The sequence below is a fragment of the Crocodylus porosus genome, unplaced genomic scaffold (genome assembly GCF_001723895.1).
Source record: "Crocodylus porosus isolate Cpor-Errol unplaced genomic scaffold, CroPor_comp1, whole genome shotgun sequence".
Lineage (NCBI taxonomy): Eukaryota > Metazoa > Chordata > Crocodylia > Crocodylidae > Crocodylus > Crocodylus porosus.
In genome coordinates, this window is record NW_017728886.1 from 148,295,037 (window position 1) to 148,317,131 (window position 22,095).

General features: G+C 45.4%; 1 long non-coding RNA gene across 1 annotated transcript in view; it reads left to right on the forward strand.

Moving 5' to 3' along the window:
- Positions 1-11,797, forward strand: part of LOC109315183 — a 35,379-nt gene extending 23,582 nt beyond the window's left edge. The window contains exons 2-3 of the long non-coding RNA XR_002102456.1: positions 5,317-5,383; positions 10,946-11,797. This is a non-coding gene — a long non-coding RNA (uncharacterized LOC109315183). The remainder of the gene's footprint in view (positions 1-5,316; positions 5,384-10,945) is intronic.
- The last annotated feature ends 10,298 nt before the right edge of the window (positions 11,798-22,095 follow it).

Below are 22,095 nucleotides of genomic sequence, written 5' to 3' on the forward strand. Positions count from 1 at the left end.
ACACCTTCAAGAGTAAATTGGATGCTTATCTTGCTGGGATCCTATGACCCCAGCTGACTTCCTGCCCTTTGGGCAGGGGGCTGGACTCGATCTCCCGAGGTCCCTTCCAGCCCTAATGTCTATGAAATCTATGAGAGTTGCCCAGTGAGGAGCAGTATGAATGAAGCCCAGTGAGAGTTTGCCATGTGAAAGGTCGTGTGAGAGTTGAATGCTAGAGGCTCAGCAAGGGGCAGAGTTTAGCCTGGCCTTGGGCTGTAGCTGTGACCAATTGGTGATGCTATCTGGAAGGCATGGGACATGGTGTAGGGAAGGTCAGAGCCTTGTACAATGCCCCAGGCATTGGAGCATTAAGTGGGCAGCCTCATGCACTTTACTATAATTTAATGTTACAGCAAGATGTGGAAGGTGAATGAGGGCAGACTGCCCTAGACAGGTGGGCAGGCCAATGTTTGACCCGCCTCTCAATGGCTCCCTGTCACAGCACCTCAGCTGTTACATGGTAACTGTCAGTGTGCTTCCTCTTACTACTTATCAAGACCTAAACCAGGGCTGTATGAGGGTGCTCAGAGGAACTACAGGGGCTTGTGATTCCCCACTTGTCACTGCAGCAATGCTAATTTTAGTTGTGACCCTTAGTTTGAGAAGTTCTGCTTCAAAGAAATATCTTCAAATACACAAGGGTGGTTGAATTGACCAGATAAATGATAGGGGGAGGGGGGAAAAGAGAGGTACTACTAAAGAAAAGGTCAGCATGGTGAGGCTGAAGGAACTCAAGAAAAAACAGAGACAGAATGAGGGCTCCATGGTCCAATTTATATACTGTAAAAAGCAATGTATAAGGTAAAGAGGAAAAAAAAAATGCCAAGTTAATGGGCAATAGCGTAAGGGGTGTGTGAAGCAGAAATACTTTTTGTTCTGCTGGCATAGCTACCCTCATAAAAGAGGCTGCAGTACATATTGATTGAGGACATCAATCCTTCAATGAAGAGGAGGATATTTGCAGTTTAACTTTAGCAGAACCAAAAACACACAATTTACCTACACTGCAGGAGACAACTGCCAGTTCTTTGACTACTGTATTTGCAAATGTGCAGCTGTATCAATGACCAATTTGATTCCAGCTAGATTGTGCAGCCATTCCGGCAACACTGATAAGTAGCAATGTAAGAGTTTGTGCTACAGACCCTCTGCTGCTACAGCTATCTTGGCATAGCTGAGTCAGTAGAGCCCCTGAGCAAAAAACACGGTGTATGCCAAGAGAAGGGGTTTTCTGCCAGTGAAGCTATGCCATGTCCCTGAACAACATAAGGTAAGCTGGCAAACATCCTCTTCTGTCAGCACAGCTGCCTCAAACACTAGAGATTTTGCTGGCATAGCTACATTAGCAAAAGGTTGTGATCTTTTCATACATCTGTCAGAAGTCTGCAAACCCTGGAGAGAGTTAACACACAGTGATGCTGGGTGGGAAAGGTCAGAGCCTCAGGAACAGGCATTTGAAAAGAAAAGAAAATCTCATGTGAGGAACCAGCCCTAAAGGAGGACTGTGGTCAGGCAATTAAAGATGAATTTTACAAGTTATGGCCTACTCATTGTACAGTGCTCCAAAAATGGACCACAGTCAACAGGGGTAGAATTCAAATGCTTTGGCACCAACTAGGAATCTGAGCACAATACTACTTGTTTATTTGATTTATATGCTGTCCTTCCCAGCAGAGGCTCAGGGTGGCTTACAATCAAAGAACAGAATTCTAATACAGTAAAGGGCTTAGTCGGTCTATCCGTGTGTCTGTCTGTCCGTAACACTTCTGGGCAACTGCCCATGCACTGCTGAGAGGGCTGGCGGTGATTGGCTGTGAGGGCTCTGCCTCCTCAGGCAGGGATGGAGCTGCTGCCACCTCAGGCAGGGAGGCAGGAGCCCCACTGCACCACGAGAGGAGGTGGAGGTTGGGTGGGGGGAAGGAGAAGCCACCACCTCAGGCAGAGGGAAGCCCCACTGCTCTGCAGGAGGAGGTGGAGGCAGGTGTGGGGGGGGAGGGAGCTGCTGCTGCTGCCTCAGGTGAAGGGAAGCCCCACTGCTCTGCAGGAGGAGGTGGAGGCAGGTGTGGGGGGGGAGGGAGCTGCTGCTGCTGCCTCAGGTGAAGGGAAGCCCCACTGCTCTGTGGGAGGAGGTGGGTGGGTGGGAGGTAGGGAGCTGCTACCAGCCCCTCAGGTGGAAGGAAGCCCTGCTGTTCCACTGGACAGCGGTGAGGAGGGAGCTGCTGTGCCGGAGGAGGAGGTGGTGGTGCTGGAGGTACTATATACATGGCTGGCTCCAAAGGGTCAGTGGGGGGAGGAGGGAAGGTCATGTAAATACTCTGTCATTCATGATGGGCAATTGGCTAGTAATTTATAAAACAGAAGAAAAAATAAAGGAACCAAAAAAAAAAAACTTAAAAGGCAAATATCAATGTAAAACAGAGACCCTGACAGACAATACACAGAGGCAGTAGAGAGGACATTCAAATAAGCAGATAGCTACACCAAGGAGCTAGAAACCTGTTTCTGGAACAGGTAAAGGTAGGGAGGGCTACCAAGGGAGTTGGAATGGAAAGCCTACTGTATGGGCATGGCTTTCTTCACTTAGCAAAATTTTAAGTTTGAAGGGCATTATGACTCCTTTTTTACAAATCCACTTGCATTGAGGAGGGAGGGAGAAGAGCTGCTTCAATTAAAGAATATAAATTGGCACAGGATCAACTGTGACTACAAGCTGGTCATGAACAAATTTAGACTAGACATTGGAAGGCTTTTAATAATCAGATGAGTGAAGTTTTGGAAAAGTCTTCTGAAAAACCCCTCTGAATTACTTCAAGATGGAGCAATAAGTTTATGGAAAGTATAGTATATGATAGGCTACTAGTGCACTTGGTACAGTAGTATGTGTGTGTCATATGTGGGTTTGAGAATTTGATATTCTGATGAAGGGATGGAAAAGAAAGTTTAATTTCTGTGGGAGGTGTCTGGAAATTTCATGCTTCAGCATTTCTGCCTGTTACTTGAAGGGACCAGGAAGAACCTTCTACCCTCATCGAAGAAAACCTTATAACACTAACTCCTACTACCCAGGGGGTAATTTTGGAGCAGGGACAGGCAGTGCAGCAAGGCACATTTGTGGACATGTGAGCTCATGACCTCAAGAGGTGTAAGACCTCAAGCTCCAGAGAGGGGGCATAGAATTGGACCCAGTAGCAGGGCAAAAAAAGGGCCCCGGTGGCAGGGAGAAAGTATGTGTAGAGGCCTGCAAAGAGTAGGGTGTACAGTAATCTGGGAATGGGAGAAGTTATCGTTCCCTGAGTAATCAAATGTTGGTCCTTAGGGGACTTTAGCTGGGGTGTGTTGGTGCTCCTGTGAGTAATTGGAAGGTGTCAAGTACCCATCCGGATGGATTTGCTCATGTGCTCAGGGTCAAACTGATCCACAGGATGTTCAGGCCATTAGGATTTTTTGCCATCTATAGCACAGGGCATGGTCATCACGGATCATATTTTAACTAGGAGTGCACCAATAGAGATTTTTGGGGGGCTGATAGCCAATTTTTAAGCAGGCATATTGGCTGATTCTGCTTTCCTATACACAGCCCAGCAGCTTGAAGAGCAGTATCTGGCTGGCAAGTGGAAGGGGAAGGGATGTGGAGGCAGGCAGATCAAGGCCCCTGTGATGAGGGAGGGAGTGGGGCTGGGGCAGGTGCTGCCCAGCTGGTGTAAAGTACAGGATGGAGCCACTGCTTGCCCAGAGCAGCACAGGGAGAAGGGGCAGTTCCTGCCACTGTGTGCACCCTGGGAGGGCATGGTGGGGTATGTGCCTCTGGATCTTCATGGGGTGGGCTGCTACTGTGGACTGGGGTCAGGGCTCTGCCAGGCTCTTCCTATTGTGGGGCTGAGGCAGGCTGCACTTGGGGCAGGCAGTAGCAGCACTGACGGGATCACGGGGGTGCTGCAGCCACCCCAAAATTTGCCATAGCCCCCCACCCCAACCTCCCTCCCAGTGCCACTGCCTAGCCTCCACTGGGAAGAGCCCAGCACAGCCCCAGCCCACAGTGGCAGCCTCTCTGCTTCATGTAGATCCAGGGGCACACACCACCCATGCCCTCCTCAGGTGGACATACTGGCCTCCCCTCCCTGTGTCCACCCAGACAAGCTGTTGCTCTGTCCCACACCCTGCCCTGCCCTGGCTTGGCAGCCCCAGCCCCAACCTGACTCCTCCCTCACTGTAGGGGCCTCAATCTGCCTGCCCCATGCCCTTTGCCTGCCCCTCTCCCTTCCACCACAACAGACTTACCAGCTGTATGCATCTCTCCAAGCTGCTGGGATGTGCTCCTCACCACCTACGTGCTGCGCTGTGACTGCGCACATTCACAGGGCATTTATTGGTCAAATTATCGGCCACATCAGTCAAAAAAAAAAAAAAAAAAAGCCGACTTTTGTTTTTTCCCAATACAGTCAGCTTTCTTATATCGGTGCCAACCTGATATTGGACTGATGTACATGTATGTGTCAGTGTAGAGGGCAGAAGTGCACCTCTAATTTTAACCTAATTTCCTGATGTTGCAGTGGTAGGGCAGTGGAAGTGTCCTTCTCTCCTTTGCTTTTTAGCTGTTGCACATTGCTGAATATTTTTAATAGGGTATTTTATGGCTGTGCTGCATAAAATATCTGCATGTGCTTAACTTTAAGCAGGAGAGTAGTCCAGTCATTTAATTGGGACAACTTGCGACTTAAAGTTAAATGCATGCAGAAATCTTTGCAGGATCAGAGCTATAGCAAATTAATCTGTTCATTTCTGACTATTTTAGTGATAACATTTAGTAGTAGTAGTAAAATTATTTAGAGAAGTCATATTTTGATTTATGGATATAGTCATGATCGTTGTCCAAAACAGTTTACAATTATTTTTTAAATTTATTTTTGTAGAAATTGAGATTTCAACCTATAATGTTTTAACTCTTGCAAGGAGAGAGGTAAAGAGGAGATTTCACATTTTATATGAAATTTACTTGTGGATTTTTTTGACAAGTACAAGATAAAATGATCTCTAGAGTTCTTAGACAAGGTAGAACTGGAATATAGATTATCTGTCAAATGCTCATCAAGAGGACTTCTTTTTCTCTAGGAAACAAAACTACGGTTGATGTGAAAAGCAATAACACTTAAATCTATCAAGAAATTTGTTTCATGTGCTGTTTTGTTGTACAGTTGGAGAGTGTGCATTATGTTGCATGAACAATGTTTACTTAAAAGATCAGAGGGAAATACAATACTATTTAAATCTGAAAAACAGGTGACATGCTATTCCCTTGTGGCTGCAACAATCAGGCAAAACTGTCTTCTGATGCTGTTCTTCTTAAGTGAGTGAAATTCCATTACCTTTGTTCCACATGCTGTGGCTTCAGTAATAATGTGAAAATATTCCATGCTTGTAAAAAGTTATCTTAATAAAGAATCAGTTTACTTTTACATAGATGTTGCAACTGCAATTTTACATGCACAGCTCAACTTCCTGATGCCTCTGACAAAGTGTTTCTTCCTGCCATGGACGGATCCAGGGTGTAGGGTGGTGAATGTGGCCAAACCCATCTTTAGCTGTGCAGCATATGCACGGTGAGCTCACTGACTATTTAGTGTGGCCCTGAAACCCAGGGAATGAACACTGCTGCTGCTGCTGCTTTACCTCCCTCAAATTCTCTTGCCTGCCACTGAATTTAGTGGCAGGGGAAAGTGGGGTGAACATGGCAGCACTCGCATCCTGCCCTCTCCCCGGGTTAGAGCTGTACCAACACAGGCTCTGGCAGGAATTCCCGACAAGCTAGTGAGCTCAGAGTGCAGTCTACAAGTGGTGCACAGCTGAAGGGGGCTATGACTGACCACATTAGAGACTGTAGTCCTGAGCCATGGCTGAAGGTAATTGGAATCTTTCCATTAATCTCACTAGGCTTTGGATCAGGGCACATATTCTAAGCCAAGTTTCAGATTTCAAGTATCAGCCACTTTTGCTATAGCTCTTTTCAGAGTGAATGACTAGACTATTCAAAAGATATTAATAGATTTTACTCTTGGATGTACGCAGAGAAGAAGCTAATATTCCCTATCTCACTCTTTCCCCAGAGTTATTTTTTAAAAAGTCCACCTTCAGACAAGTTGCCAAAAATCAAGTGTCAGATCAAAAATTGAGTGAAAATTATGAACATGGGAAAAATAGTATTATACTGAGAGAACTTTCTTACCACCTGGACTAAAGTGATCACTAATGGCAACTGCTCTAATTGATTTAGCAAAATCATTTGAAAAAACATCTTGAAAAACATTAATTAAACATCAAGCTAAATAATCAAAGTCGACTGGCTTTTTTATTTTCATGATGATCTGGACATTACCAAACTGATGCACTGCAGCACATTTTAAATTCAGCATCTTGCATCTGCAAAGCTCCAGCCTTTATTAAGGACTAATCACTTACTAAATTTGATTTTGAACAACAAAAGCTGTTCTTGAGTTATCCAAGAACAAATCAGAATCTGGAAAGAAGAAAAAAATGTTATTCTATTTTACAACCAACCAAAACAGAACATATTAACATTCAACCAAAAAAATCCATCAACTGACACTAATCATGTCATATTTGAGCCTGGAAAAAAATATTCCTAAATTTTAAAGTAATTTAAAGCAGGCACTTGTTTTGTAGATGTGCTATCTCAACTTTAACTTGAACATCTGTCTACCATGCCTCCATTATACATCTTATTATTATCATTGATGTCTGACCTGTATTAGTATAGATGAGTTATTTAGATTATTACATCATTTGTAAAAATAGAGGGGAAAAATCCTTCCACAGTAGTTGAGACACCATTCCAAACTGGACCTAGATAACTCACCAACTCTACAAATTAGGAAAATAGCTTCAGCTAGGAGGTATGCTATAGTCAGTAGCAAGCATTAGATGATGGCAGATAAAGCCACATTTTGCTCACGTTCAGAAAGAGCAAAATCTGCTGCTAAGCTCCTTTTCATGTCACCACCCCTCATGCTGATCCAGGAAAGCATTCCTACTCGGGAAGGCCTTCACACTTCTGAATAAGTCTGGAATCCAAGTGACTTAAGCACATGCCTAAGTGCTGTCTTGAGTCAAGTTCTCAGGTAGAAACCCTGTTGCGGGCCACAAGTAGCATGACTTTTCTCTGATTCATTCCAGACCACAGACCATGAACACCATGTGCCCCCGGAGGCTGGGAGAGCAAGGTGAACTCCCACAGGTGACGGTGGCACTGTTGGTGGTGGGAGCATGGTGGAGGCAACTGGGGAGCTGCCACAGGCAGCCGCAGCACTATCAGTAGCAGGGGTGGGGGGTGGTGAGCACTGACCAGTGGTCTGCAATCACCCTCAGACACTGCCAGCACTGTCACGGTGGGGTGCACTGCCACGCTCAGGGGGTTCACGTATGCCTGCGTGCACCCACTACACGTCAACAATACCACAATCGGAGATGTTGCAAAGAAATGGGTTTTCTGTTAGTTCTCCAACTCTCCCAAGTTTTTCTTTAACTGAAGAAGAAAACTATAATAATTAAGAAATTTGAAAAGAACTGGTTCATCTTCAATATGGCTGGCTCAGTAGATTGCTGTATTTCCCAACTCCAAGTTTCTTGGTACTGTTACTTAAAATTCAGTACAGATCATGCGACGCTACTATTTGCACTACAGTAGTTTCCAGAAGGCCTCCTCATGTTCATGGCCCTAATGTACAGGCACACAACAGGAGAAGGTCTCAAACTAAATAGACAAGACAGATGGTAGATAAAGAAAACTTAATTTCCATTTTTACAAGTAGAGAAAAACTCAAAGAAACTCAGGGACTCACAGTGCCTATGGCAGAACCAGGTCTTCAACCCAGAACTTGCAAATCCCAGTCCAATGGTAAAACATAACAGTAAGCTTTCTTTTTCTCTTGAAGACTATAAAGAGGAGAGGTGGTGAGAGAACAATTGTTTTTCAGATTCATGGAAGTTTGAGATTTCAGACATTTTCCCATTTCCTTGGGCCCAATACTTTCCACAGTTTTTCATGAAAAAATTGTATGCATGATATCCTCCCTGTAGCCCAAGGAATGCAGTTCTTTTTATAAAATGGAATTGCTTCAGCAGGCACAGTTGGGAGAGCCCCCACCCCAGACCCAACCCCTGGCTGCTGCTTGTCTATCACACCAAACATAAACTACTTGCTTTCACTTCCAAAGCCCATTTATGCCTGTCCACACCCTTCTTATGATCTCTCACTCAGGACTGAGCCTTTGACTACCTTCTCCGGCTCTCCCTTGTTGTCTTCATGCTTTTTCTTATGCTGTCCCTTCTGTTTGCCCCTTATAAACATCTGCAAAGCTATCTTCTTAGTCTCCCTCAAATCCCACCTTAAAACTCTCCCGTGACAGGTTCATGTCCAGAAAACTGCTGCTGGGAGGTGCACATGTTTTTTGTTTTTTGTTTTTCACCTGGTAGCAGTGCACTTTCCTCGTCTTGCCTACCACAACTTGCTGTTCCTATAAGCTGAGTATTTAATTATAGGGAGGTGGTACCTGTGGTCATTTGGTGGACTTAGTGCAGTCAGGTCTGTGTTGTGCTTCTGTGGGTTTCCTCCTCCCGTACACCCCACCGCTTTCCACTCGGGCGTTGTTGTCGGATCTTGATCGTGAGTCAAATTTCTACTTGGTTCTCTCCCTTCCTGGTGCTGCATGAGGATTGGACTCATGTGGGGCAGTGCCTGTGCCTCTTCTTTAAAGGACTAGAAGGAAACTCAAAAGCACTAAACTCAAATCACTCAGGTTCATTGGCCAGGCAGGTCACCAATGCCTTGGTGTGGGCTGAGCCCCCTTACTAGGGTAATAGACTTAGTTTAATGTGTCTTGGAGCACCACTTCTGATTGCCCTTGTCTGGACTCCCCGACTACTAATAGGTTGCTCTGGGTCCACAGGCTCCCTTTGCCCGTGTCTCTCACAGGGTGCAGCACTACTTGGCCTGGCCCAAGATAGCTCTGTGCTGGTCCCAATATGCAAATATATTTATGACAGACCATGAAGCCCACATCCTCTGCAGCTGACCTCTCATTCCCCTGGTATACCTCAGGTACATTGGCAACAACATCATCATATATTCACACTGGGGGACTTAGTTCTGGTTTATATCTTATACTACTTCTCTTATGCTAATACTTAATACTTCCCAATACAATACTTAAGGCCTACTAAAATGCTACACTATAAGCAACTAAACCTAATTTATCCTGAATATCTACACCTGTCCAGGCTTACAGATAGCAAACAATGTCTCTCCAGCAACAGACTACCTAACTCCTATTATCACCCCTCATCAACACAGGTCACATAATTACTGAACTAAACAACATGGATTATAACATGGATTTAGGCTAGCTATCAGGAGGTGCTACTTCACAGTCAGGGCGGCTAGGATCTGGAACCAACTTCCAAGAGAAGTGGTGCTGGCTCCTACCCTGGGGTCTTTAAGAGGAGGCTAGATGAACACCTTGCTGGGGTCGTTTGACCCCAGTACTCTTTCCTGCCATAGCAGGGGGTCGGGCTCGATGATCTGCTCAGGTTCCTTCCAACCCTACAAACTATGAAACTATAACATTATTATAACATATGTTCCTCTACCTGCCCTTCTACCACTGGCATAATGCCATCACCTACTTACAGTGCTCCTCTGCTGTCTAGATTGGACATTCCCTACCTGAAAGAACAAATGGACACTGATCTGACATCAATTCCAGAAGGATACAAAAGCCAAAAGAATACAAAAGACGTATTAACTTCCCCAGTCATTCCGTCAGAGTAACTGTTCTTTAAAAAACAAAATTTTAAAAAACAACTTGAACGTGAAATTGGTGAACAAGAATCATCCACAGACTGGATTGTGTTAAATAATGGTCTCAGTAAAGACTCTGGATTTTTATCCCATTATTTCAATGACCTTTTTATAATCTCTATGACCTCAACAGTTTAACCACTTTATGTATTCCCTTTGATCTTCAGTTCCTCTTCTCCCAACACTGCCCCCTCCTTTACTTCCCTTTTCCCTATCCTTTGTATTTCAATGACCTTATTCCTTTCTATTTAGTACCTGTGTTCTCTTTAAGTCCATTCATAGCATCTGTCAAAGTAAGCTGTAGCTTACAAAAGCCCATGCCTCTGAATGAGTTAGTCTATAAAATGAGAGAAGTAGTTACCTGTATTAGTCCAAAGTCAGGAAGAAGGTAAGGTAAAAATACACCCCATAGACTGAGTCAGAGATGCACAGCTTTTTGTGAGCAAGAGCTCACTTCATCAGATGCTGCCCTGCCTTCAGTCTATAAGGAGTCATGCTGCCTTGCCTTCTGCCTAATTTCAGACTAACATGGCTAACTCTCTCTTGCTACCATAAGTTAGAGCAGCATGGAGTCCCTCTTCCAGAAAAGAAGAAGAAGAGAGCAGAGATGCTCTGCCCTGCCCCTTCTTGCCTGTGGGAGGTTGGAAGTTGCAAGCTTTCTTTCAGCTAAGATGTGGGAATTCTTAGTTGGCCAGTTAGGGCCAGATTCTTGCTACTTTATAGTATGAAATAGCTAGGTGTAAGGAGAGCATCAGTTGTAAGATGCCCAAACTTTAAAACTCAACCTCAGTGTGGAATTGCCCTTGGAATGCTCAAAAACTGCTCAAACTGCATATACTCAAAGTGCTCTTCACAAAGCTTCACAAAAAAGGTCAGAATTATGTGCTCCTCTAATTGCCTGGATGGCTAAGTCATCCCCTTCCCATTAAAGTCAATGGGTGTTTCTTGCCATTCACTTCAGCTGGGATAGCTTTGGGCCTCATGAGTGTGTTAGAAATGGTTTGTTAACCTGAATTTCTGCTTTGCATCCTACAGGCTGTTTTCTGATGCACTCCATTACACCCTGCAAAGAAAAATGCTACTGCTTAGCAACAGTCACAGGCAAGAAACCCAGATAACTATCCTATACTGTGGAGAGGCAATAGAACTTTCCTTAGCTTGCAAATAGCAGCTAGTGCACCAGCTGCATATATCCCTTTGAAATAGACTGTCTAGTGTCAAACAAGAACTACATATGAATACTGTAGTGTGGGACAGGTTCTTGGAATGGCTTCCTGTGGAAAAACTGATTGTTGGAGCATAGTGTCTTCTGTTCAAAGTATCTTTGGCAATACAAAATATATTGTAAGCTTAGTATGGAGAAAGAAGTTGAGGCCAGAGGGAAAACAGTTTAAACAGGAAACCCACATTTCAGAACTCTGGATCTGTAAAGCAGGAGCATATACAGCTCCTTTTTCATTGCTGCTGCTATTTAGCTTAACTTCTGATTATTTGGTTTTGTAATGGGATGTATATTTGCAAAGGATAAGCTCACATACAAGCCTCATTTAATGTCCATTCACAACCATTTGCACCACATTACAAGCTCATTTACAAAACGAATGTGAAAACAAATGAGAGTCTTGTGGAAAGCCTTTCTGAGCCTGTGTGTGATTACAGCTGTATGTAACAGCTCATAAATGGTCCCAACTCGAGACTATGGTTAAATATTACAGCACAGGAGCTTGTCATTTCCTTAACTAGAATGCAATGTGTATATTTCTCTTGCCCTTTTCCAGATGCTGTTAAGCCAGAGAATTCTTTCTAGAGCAGTCATCTTAAAAGCCACTTAGCTCCTTTGGAACAGCTCAAAAATGCTGTCATGTTTAAAATATGCTATTGTGCTATGAAACAGCATTACAAATAGCAGTGGTAACAAGCTAGTGTACTACATCAGCCCTAAAATGCAGAGGAAAATGAAAACCAGAGTGAAAATGAAAATGAAATCCAAAGCAGTCATGCTGGCAGGTGAGTTGTAAGAGCAACAGCACAAGCTTAGTTAATGGGATATTACCTGCTCTCAGCCTGATAGATTGAAACATGCCACTTCCCGTTTTGTTTCCATCTCAAGACCCAGCTGTTCTCTGTATTCCCATTAAAGTCCTTTTTACTCAGGTATTCAACTCCCCTTGCACTGAAGATGGTCTCCATCTTTTCTCATATGTCGGTTAATGCCAAGTGGGAAATGGGTTTCTTTTTGCAGAGATCTCTCAATGTAATAGAAGAACCAAACCCTTTCTGCACAGAAATGATGAAAATCATGCAGAAGTAGGGCTGGAAGGGACCTCCGTATATTATCTAGTAGGGCTGTGTGAAATGTTACCAGCTGTTCTGTTTCAACTTGTTTCAAGCTCGAAACAGCAAAATCAAAATGAAACGAAGGGGTTTGAAACAACCTCAAAATGAAACAAGGGCAGTCGAAACATTACAGAAGTTTCTAAACTTTCTGAGTTTTGAAGTTGAAGCTGGGCTTGCCTGTAGGGAAATGGGAAGAAAGGAGAAGGATGGGGAAGAGGGGGAAAGGACTGCTCTGATATTGACTGTGAGCTGGCCAGTGACTGTCATCCTTACCTGAGGTTCCTTCCAATCCCAGTGCTCTGGGGGAGGGGTGGAAAAACAGCATAAAAGACAGCATTGTTTGAACTGGCCTGCTTTCTACCTTCGGGTCTAACGGTTACTGAGCTATTTTCTAGCAACTCAGGAGTGTTAGAAAACAAAGGCTACTACTATTATTGATTTCCTACTTGCTAGCCTAGCAAGTGTGATTCCACAATACCTTTTGCTTTCTTTCACAACCCTTTAATTTTATTATTATATTCATTGATTTATTCTTTTCAATTTCATAATTACATTGCATATTATAGGATTTATATAGGAAGACACATATACATTTATATATTTTTATAAAGACAAGACACTATGAAATACACCATGAAGTGTGCTGGAAAGCAGCTGGCAAGCCTTCAGGGAGGGGCAGAAGAGGCGGTAGAAGGAGAGGTAAGTTCCTTTCCCCCACACTGAGACAGCCTCTTTGCTACAACAAGCAGGCATGAGGCTTCCACTAGTACAGGCACCAAGGAGAGGGGAGCAGTATCACTGCCTGTGCCTGAGTCTGCATCCTCTCAAACAGCAGCAGCCATATCCCCTACCACCACCCTGACAACAAGCAGCAGCACCAGCATGGCAGCCTCCTCCACCCCCATTTCACTTCCCATACTGAGCCTTCCAGTGCTAGAGGAAGAGCTGGATCTGGATCTGAGTGCCCTAGCAAGGGAAATTCTGGGGGAAAAGGGGGAATCATCTGAGTTTGTACTCCACACCCCTAAAGTTTTCCCTAGAGTCAGGTCTCTTTCCTCAGAAGACACTTCAGAGGAGGCTGAGGTAGAGGTTGCAGAGGCAAGTGGCTCAGTTGTCTTCCTGTTGCTGTGCCTCTGCCTGCTGAGGAGGGGGAAATTGCAGCATCCACACATGCACCCACACCCCAGAAGTGGGCAGGTAGTGTAGTCTGGGATCATTTTGAGCTGGCAGATGATCACACATAGGCTATCTGCCTGCACTGCTAAGCCAAAGCCAGCTGGGGCAAGGGAACAAAACACGTGAGCACCACAGGGATGCTGATGCATCTCCACAGGCATCACCCCCTTGCCCTTACTCCTCATGCTGGCAGCAGTGGGAGCATGCCAAAAGGGAAGTTCCCCCCTCACTACAAAGCTCCCATTCTGCCAAAGCAGAGGCAGGCCACCCTGGAACAGTGGGGAAAAGGTGGACAGAAAGTGGGGCACATTGCAAGGGCGAGTGAGATCACCCAGAGCACTGGGGAGATGCTTGCTGTCGATGACTAGCCCTTCTCCTTAGTTGGGAGGCCAGGGTTCAGGCAGCTCATGGCACTTGTGGCCCTATCATACCAAATGCCTGCACGCACCAACTTCAGTAGGAAAGTAGTGCCCTCCCTGAATGAGGCATGCAGGGAGTATTTGAGGGAGGAGCTGCACAAGGCAGGTCCGCAGGTGGCCTTACCCTTCACCTCGGACATCTGGAGCAGCCAGGGAGGAGATCATGCATACCTCTCCCTCAAAGAGCACTGGTGCAACCAGTCAGGCCGTTGGTGGGCTCTCCTTCAAGATGAGGTGCTGGATGAGTCTCGCACAGCAACGGAGATCATGGAGGCTATGAACCACTTGGTTCAGGTGGCCCATTGGGCAGGGTGAGCTCACCTGTGGGTTCATGGTCGCGGGCATGAGGCCAATATGGCCAAGGTGGTCCCTGATGTCAACTTTGTTGGCATCCATTTTGTGGCATGCAGATTGTACCTTGTTGTCCGGGATGCCTTGGAGGGGAACAGGGCTGCCGGTGATGGCACCAGCACCACCAGCAAGCTTATTTCCAAATGCAGGAAGGTGGCACTGCACCTTCCACTGCAGCATCAAGGGGGGCACGATGCTGCGGGACAAACGAGCAGAGCTAAACATCCTGCAGCACAAAATCATTCAGGATGTGGAGACTCAGTGGAACTCCACATACCTGATGCTCGAGAAGCTGGTGGAGCAACAGAAGGCCCATCCATGAGATGGGCTTGCTCAGGAAGATTGGGATCAGCAGCCCCCTGAACAGAGCTGAGTGGGATACCATCTCCCAGATCTTGGTAGTCCTCAAGCCCTTCCTTGAGGCCACCAAGATTCTCAGCGCTGGTGATGCTCTCCTTAGCCAGGTGATCCCTGTAGTGAGGGAACTTCAAGGTGAAATGGAGAGTTTCCAGGGGATCAATATTCCTAGCTAGGCCAAGCCGCCATCACCAGATGTGCAGGTACTAGTGAGGCAGCTGAAGGAGGGCATCAGGAAATGGCTTAATCCCTTAGGGCCCAGTATGGTCCACATGCTGGCTGCCATGTGTGACCTGAGGGTGAAGGGCAGTGTATGCAGTAGCCAAACCCTGAATCAGTGGATGGAGGTTCTGATGAAGGGAATCAAGGAGGCAGAACAGCAGAGGTGGGGAGGACATGGAAGAGGCAGATCCACTGTTCTATGTTAGCACACCATCCACCAGCCAGTCCCCTCCTCCACCAGTGCTGCCAATGTGGGCCAAGGGCATGGATTCCATGGTAGGGTCCAGAGGCACCAGACCCCACCACTAGGCAGGTAGCACTCAGGCCTCGGTAGCTGCCTATATAGCTGAGGACATGGAGCCGCTGCTGTACAACCCCTTGGCCTACTGGGCAAGCTGCAGCCAGATGTGGCCAGATCTAGCCATGGTTGCCCGTGATCACCTGTCTTGTCTATTGAGCATTGTTCTGAGCAAGAGCATATTCAGCATTACTGGGGATGTAGTGACACTCCACTACACCTGCTTGGATTGGTGGAGCAGCTGTGTTCCTCAAGGTGAACCTCCTGCTGCTGGGGTTCCCCAAGCTCCAGGTACAAATGGAGTGAATGCCACTCTCCTCACTCTGTCCGCAGCTATTTCTATTTTATTTTTTTAAACCAGTTAATGCCCAACTCTCAGAGTTGGAGGGGGGACTCGCTGCATCACCAGCCAACAGGGGAAGGACATGTCCCTGCTGAGCTTCCATGCCAGGATGAACTTGGAGGTATGGGATGGGGCTATGGGGAAGGAGGAGGCCCCAGGTCCTCGGCATGACCACTAAGACTGCACCCTGCCAGGGTCGGGAAGCCTGGTGGGTGTAGCAGCCCCAGGAAATGCCAAGACCAAGGATGCCCCTGGTGAAAGGCAGGTAGGAGGTGCCATAACCTCCAGCCATCACACGCATGCACACAGTCCTGGCTGGGGAAAGCCCAGACCCATCACATCTTTGACAGGCCTGATGCTTGCTGGTTGCAGCGGAATTGTGAGGCTCCAGATGAGCTCAGCTTAACTGCATGTTGGTGTGTGTGCTGTTCCTGGATGGAAGGAATAGTAAAGAAGCCAGAGGCAGGCATGCAATGCAGACAAGAAAGCCAGTCAGTGAATATGGAAATAGAGGCACCAGGGCATGAGGGACAGGCTGGGGTTGGCAGGGGGTAGGGGGATGTAGCGGGTAAAAATGGAGAGGTACCTGGGGAGTCAGATGTCCGGCAGGTTGGAGTGTGTCAGAATTCCAATGTCTATATTGAGTCCGTGAGTTTCTATACCTAAGAGGCTGATAAAGTGCAGTTCATAGGCTCACCTGTGAAAAGTGGTTTGTAAATTCCGTTCGAGGATCAGGCCTGAGAGATTGGAGACAGGTGGTGTTCTGTTGTTGTCTTTGATAGATTTTCGGTGTGCGCTCATTCTGGTGCCAACTGATTTGGCTCGAACCAGTTGATGCAATGCCTGTCCCAGACCCCTTGCTGGTTTAAGATAGATCAGACTCCCCCAGCATCCCAGCAAGCTCTCTGGGCTGGGTGGGGCTATCTGCTCCACAGCAGAGATGGACCCTCCCTTCTGCCCTCTGGCTGCAGCTCTGGCAGAGACTGCAAGCTGCTAACCCCTCTTCCCATCACCACTCCCTGCTAAACAGGAATTCCACCCTTCCCTCTGCCTTGAGGAGAGGTGTCTGTGCATTAGCTAGCAGACCCCATGTTGTCTACGGTCTGTGCTGAATCAATGGGTAGAATCAACAGGCAGTATCAACAGGTAGCTGGTAATGTCCCTGTGTTATTTTCTTAATTGGGTGATAAACACTGTTGTTAATTCCCTGCTGGGCTAATCAGAGCATTCTGCCAGAGCCTGGCCACACCCTCCCCCCTTAGTTCAGTGTGTGGAAGAGAAGGGAGGGCTGCTGTAGCATCCCCCGGCTTCTAACCTGAGCTACTGCAGGCATGTGACTGCATGTCTGGGATGTCGGTGCAGTTACAAAGTGATTCAGCCTAGCCAGGTTGGACTAACCTGAAAAGATTTAATCAATTCAGGCTCAGGCTTTTTGTATGTCTGTCCCTAGCTCTGGAGATTTAACTCTGTGAATGCAGACAAAAATATACACACCTTGAGACTAAAGTTTGGTTTTTTTTAAGCTAACATTTCACTTGAAAGTAGGACTCTTAAAGATAACATTAATAATGAGGAAAAATATTATGAATTAAATTGATGTCAAATATTGTTTTACAGATCCAAGAATCACAACTGCAAGGAGAAACAGACAATCCTTGGATACTGAGAAAATAAAACTGGAACAGATCTATGGTAGCACCATATGGGAGAAGGGCAACCATATGAAAGTCAAAAAGAGTAAGTCTTTACATCTTATCTTGTATTTTCCTGCATTTATTTAGCTTCTTTTACTAAATCAGCTCAGTTTCAAATTAGCATTACTTCCTGGTTGATTAAACAGAGAGAATGTACAATACTGACTTATGAAAGACATTGTTAGAACCACAGAGAATAGATGTAGGAAATGGGTTATAGAAATTGTAGTTTTGAAGATGTTGCGATCTTTGGTGTTAAAAGAAGGTCGGAAAATAGTATAATTACCTGACAGAAAATTGGAAAGCGTATAGTATTTTTATTTTTTGTATTTGTAGTCAGGGGGACCTTTTAAAAAATATATGATCTAGTCTGTCTTGTTCTATACTAAAGATAGTATGCCGACTTTTTAAATTATAGGTGACTGGCACCAGCAGCTACTGATTAAAATGTTTCTTCTTAGAGCAAATTTATTTTTAAGTTTATGAAATAGGCAACTATTAAACCTAATTTTCTTTATTATTTGTCTGTCAGATTTAGCTTGGCAAATGAGGTCCTGATCCTCTATTGTTTACTACCATGAGTAACTTGACATAAGGAGAAATTTCTTTGCACAACCATTTTTTATAATGAAACCATCTTATCTAAATAAGTAGTGAGAAGGAAGCTGGAAAAGTTCTTTAAATAGAAATAGCTCACATCCTATTTTTTATGCTTTTTAAAGAGCATGTAGATGCTATATTCTGAGCTGTACTAACAAAATTGAAGACAGTCACTGCAGGTTTAATGTTTTGAAAAGTCTGAGCAGCAGGCTTTCTGTTTTCTCTGCTAGAAGGACCAACAGAACAGGAACCCTTACTTCCATTGCCTTTGCTTATGGTTTGGGTCACTCACTCTGTCAGAAACACAAAAATAGCAAAGTTCAGTTTATCTGAAAACTAGAATGCTTATCTCAGGTTAAGCTGCCAGGAGATCAAAACCCCGAAGGTCACCACATAGCTGAAACATTGCTAAAAATGATAAAGAGAGGTGAGGGAGGGAAACCAAGCTATCTATAAATATTTTTAGGAGATAAAAGAACAAGACTCTACGTGGCAGTAGAAGATATAACTGTGTGTAACTAAATCATGGGAAGAGGGAAAATTTAGGCTGAATATCAGCAAAAGCTTCTTAGCAGATCTTAGGCAATGGTCAGGTCTCACTGACCTGACACATCTGATTTTCACAGGAAACTACAGGGGTGAGTCCTTCACCACTGCTCTGTGCTTTTACGTAGAGTTACAGAGCTAGATAGTCTGAGGGCCCTAAAGTCACATGACTGAGGAAGGTCCGTTGGCAGAGCGTCTATGTAGGGCATTTGATACAGGGGTGGCAAAGGGATGAGAATAGTGGTGTTACATAGCTGCAGAGGGTCCAGATAGTACCTCAGTCTTCCTGTGGAGTAGTTTTTCCATTGGAAAATGCTGACTCCTCAAGCTCAAAATGTTTTGCAGGGATGTCTATTTTGATGCAATTTTTTGTAATGGAAAATTATTACAACGATTCATTTCACCTGCCTATGTGTGCCAAGACTTCCTCCTCATCAAAGTAACTGACTGACTTGAATCACATACTTGGAGTAATTTCAGGGTCTCTGGACCTCATGGATATTCACTTCTCCATTTTTCCCTGCTGGCTGAAAAGTAGCACTGCAGAGATGAAAATCCTTGATGTTGTCATGCAGAGAGGAGTGGGAATGGTTGTTTCTGATGTGTTGAAAATTGCATTACAGTCCTTTCACTTGAAGATTCTTCATTCATGCAAATGTCATGAACCACTCTCCTGTCTCTTTTTCATTCACCTCTTTCTATCAGTGTCAGTCTTACACTCTTCACTTTGTGGGAGCAATCCCTATTTTGGGTCTTTTCTACACAGCTACCTCAAATTTCTCCCAGGCCAGCACTTTTGTCAAAACCCACTAAACACCCACATGACAAAACCTTTAGCTTGCCTCCTGGCCGCATGCCAGCTTACTCCTACTGAAAACACTGTGGTGGGAATAAAAGACATTACGTGGGAAGTCTACCACTAGCTCTTTTCCACCCCACTTCCTAATTCTTCTGTCCATAATTAAGGCCAAGAGAGAAAGGTAGTAGATGTGATTACCAGAAGAGCTATTCTTCTACTTGCCCGCTTGCTACTTCCCAGCTACTTGTCTGTCCTTCTGTGCTTCCCGTATGCTGCTGTAGCAAAGTAGTATAGGAACTCATGTGTTTCTGAGTTAGCTGAGGATAAGCCTATAGTTTGCCCAAGAAGTGTAGATATAACTAACCTTCTGTGAGTTGACTATGGCCAGGCACAGACATTACACTTTTACTGGTGTAAGTCATAGGAAACCAGTCTATATCCTTAACAGAACAGAAATTCAATGCACGCAGACTGGTTTAAAAATTGCAGAACCCAGTCTAAGATTTGCACCACCCACCAAAGGGCAAATGTGTGTTCTGTTAGCAACTGATCTAAACTACACGGCTTAGACCGATTCTGCTTTCGGCTTTTTGAACATCTGTACTTAGCCACCACTGTGTATGCCTCCCTCCCCACCAACTCCAATAACAGTGTTTAAATCAGGAAAAAGTGACACTCAGATTGAGGCTCCTAAGGCACAGATGGATGGCTCTTCAATTTATTACCTGTGCCCCTTCACAGAAAATGTTATCAAAGTTTCTTCTTTTTTTTTTAATGCATGCATGTCATAGTGGCTCTTGGTTAATGTGGGCTGCTCATATCCAGTGTTCCCTTTAAGCTGCGCACAAGTAAAAATCTTGCCACACACAAACTTTTAAAGGCCGCACACCTGCCTGGAGAGGAGCTGGGCACAGAGTCTGGCAGAGGCACCAGGGCCGGCATGGGACACTTATCGAAGGTAAGCTCCTCACTCTTCATGCAGGGCAGGCAACAGCTCCTCCCCAAGGTGAGGTGTGGACAGGGACAGAGACAACGCTGGGGCTGGGGGCTGGTGTGGGCTCCAGGGAACTGCTCTGTGGGTTATGCTGGCTCCAGGGAACTGCTGTGCTCCCCTGCATCACCTCGGGGAGTGAGGAGGCACATGGCATCAGGGCTGGGGAGTGGACAGAGCTGGCAGAGTCCACACCGGCCCCCAGCCCTGCCTTGCCTCACCTCAGGCAGGAGCCACTGACTGCCCCGCGTGAGGCTCTGCCGGCTCCAGGAAATTGCTCCGCAGGCTCTGCTGGCTCTGGGGAACTGCTCCACTCCACAGTCCTGACGCCATGTGCCTCCTCACTCCCCAAGGCAATGTGGGGGAGCAGAGCAGTTCCCCAGAACCAGCAGAGCCCATGGAGCAGTCCCCAGAGCTGGTGGAGCCCATGCCAGCCCCTATCCCCACCCCTGCCTCGCCTCAGGGAGGAGCCTGTGCCTGCCCTGCACGAGCAGCGAGGAACTTACCTTAGGTAAGTGTCCCATGCCGGCCCCGGTGCCTTCCTTTCAGTTCTATCAGTTGACTGTACCCAGCCCGTGGCTGGGCCACAGCACTCCACTGTTCTGCTCTCTGGGCAGCAGTTAGCATGGAGAAGGGTGGTGGCCAAACCCTGCCTGCTCCCACCTGGACACTTACTTTGGGACACTTACCAGCGGACTGTGCCGCGCTGAAAGGGGGAGGTGGGACTGAAGTGGCACGCTCACAGACCAAAGCAGCGCATTCATGGACTGCTACTTCTCAGAGGTAACATTACTCATATCACTCCAGAGCCAGTCAAGATGGAGTGTCAGAAAGTGAAGGCGAATTTCCTTGACTGCTGCAAGGTAGACCTAATAGGGACTCTTTCTCTACTGTCAGCGATTCTTTGGGACATGTCCCTTTTACCCATCTCCATGGACATTAGTTCCTTGTTCATACTACCAAAACAGTCAACAAGGGTGCCAATCAATGCCCAATATAGTGGGTTTTGTGACATGGGTACTTTTTCACCAGTAATTGCACCACTCACTCTAAAATCATTCCACAAATCCATTATTCTAAGCCTTTCAAACAATGGCAGTCTCTACTGTATCACATTTTCTATTCCTTGCCACCTTTAAAACCCTAAGAATATTTCCCCCCACCCCAAACCCTACGTTTGTATCTCTTCCTACAGACCAGGAGTCCAGTGTTGTTCATTTTAATAATTAATTAGGGTCAAGATTTTGTCAACTTCTGCATTGTCTGACAGAGATTCAGAACTTGTCACAAATCAGACATTGTGGACTTGCAGAAATCGCCCCCAGAATTCCCAGTCTGGTCATTAGTGTTGCATAGTAAGCCATTTGCAGCCTTTTATTAATTGAGCATTCACATAATGTATTAAAAATGAACACTGCTCATACATTATCAGGTCTGTCTGTTTCAGAGGTTGCTAGATAGATTACATGTATAAACACTTGTGACTTGAACATGAGCCAACTGTCACATGAATGACTGTACAAGACTTCAGTCTTCAGCCTTTGTAAACAAAACCATACCAGTGGGCTCTGCTTTAATTTTGTTTTAATCATTTTTTAAAAGCCTCCTGTATGCATTTAGAATCTGACGGTAAATGATAGAGATATTAATGTTGTTAATAAAACCAGCACAACTAAATTCTGATACTCTTACCCATGTGAAATAACAAGTAACTAACTGTACAGTGGAACTACTCAAAGAAAAAGGAAGTATTTTAATGTAAGTAAGAGTATAAGGCCTTCGTGTTTCTGTATAATATTTTTATTTGACATCTTCAGAACAGGTAAAATGTAACAAAAAGTTGTAGATTAATCCATGAGAGTCAAATGCATATGTAACTAAAATTAAATGTTCTGAGAAATCTGGAGCAAAAGATCCCTCTTTCAAAGGGAGAAGTATTTTTTTTTTTTTAAGCAAAAGGCTAGATGATGCATTAAAACTACTCTAGAAAACTAAATCTGAGATAAACTAGTTATTAATCGACTCATACCAGTTGTTATTTTGTAAGTACTC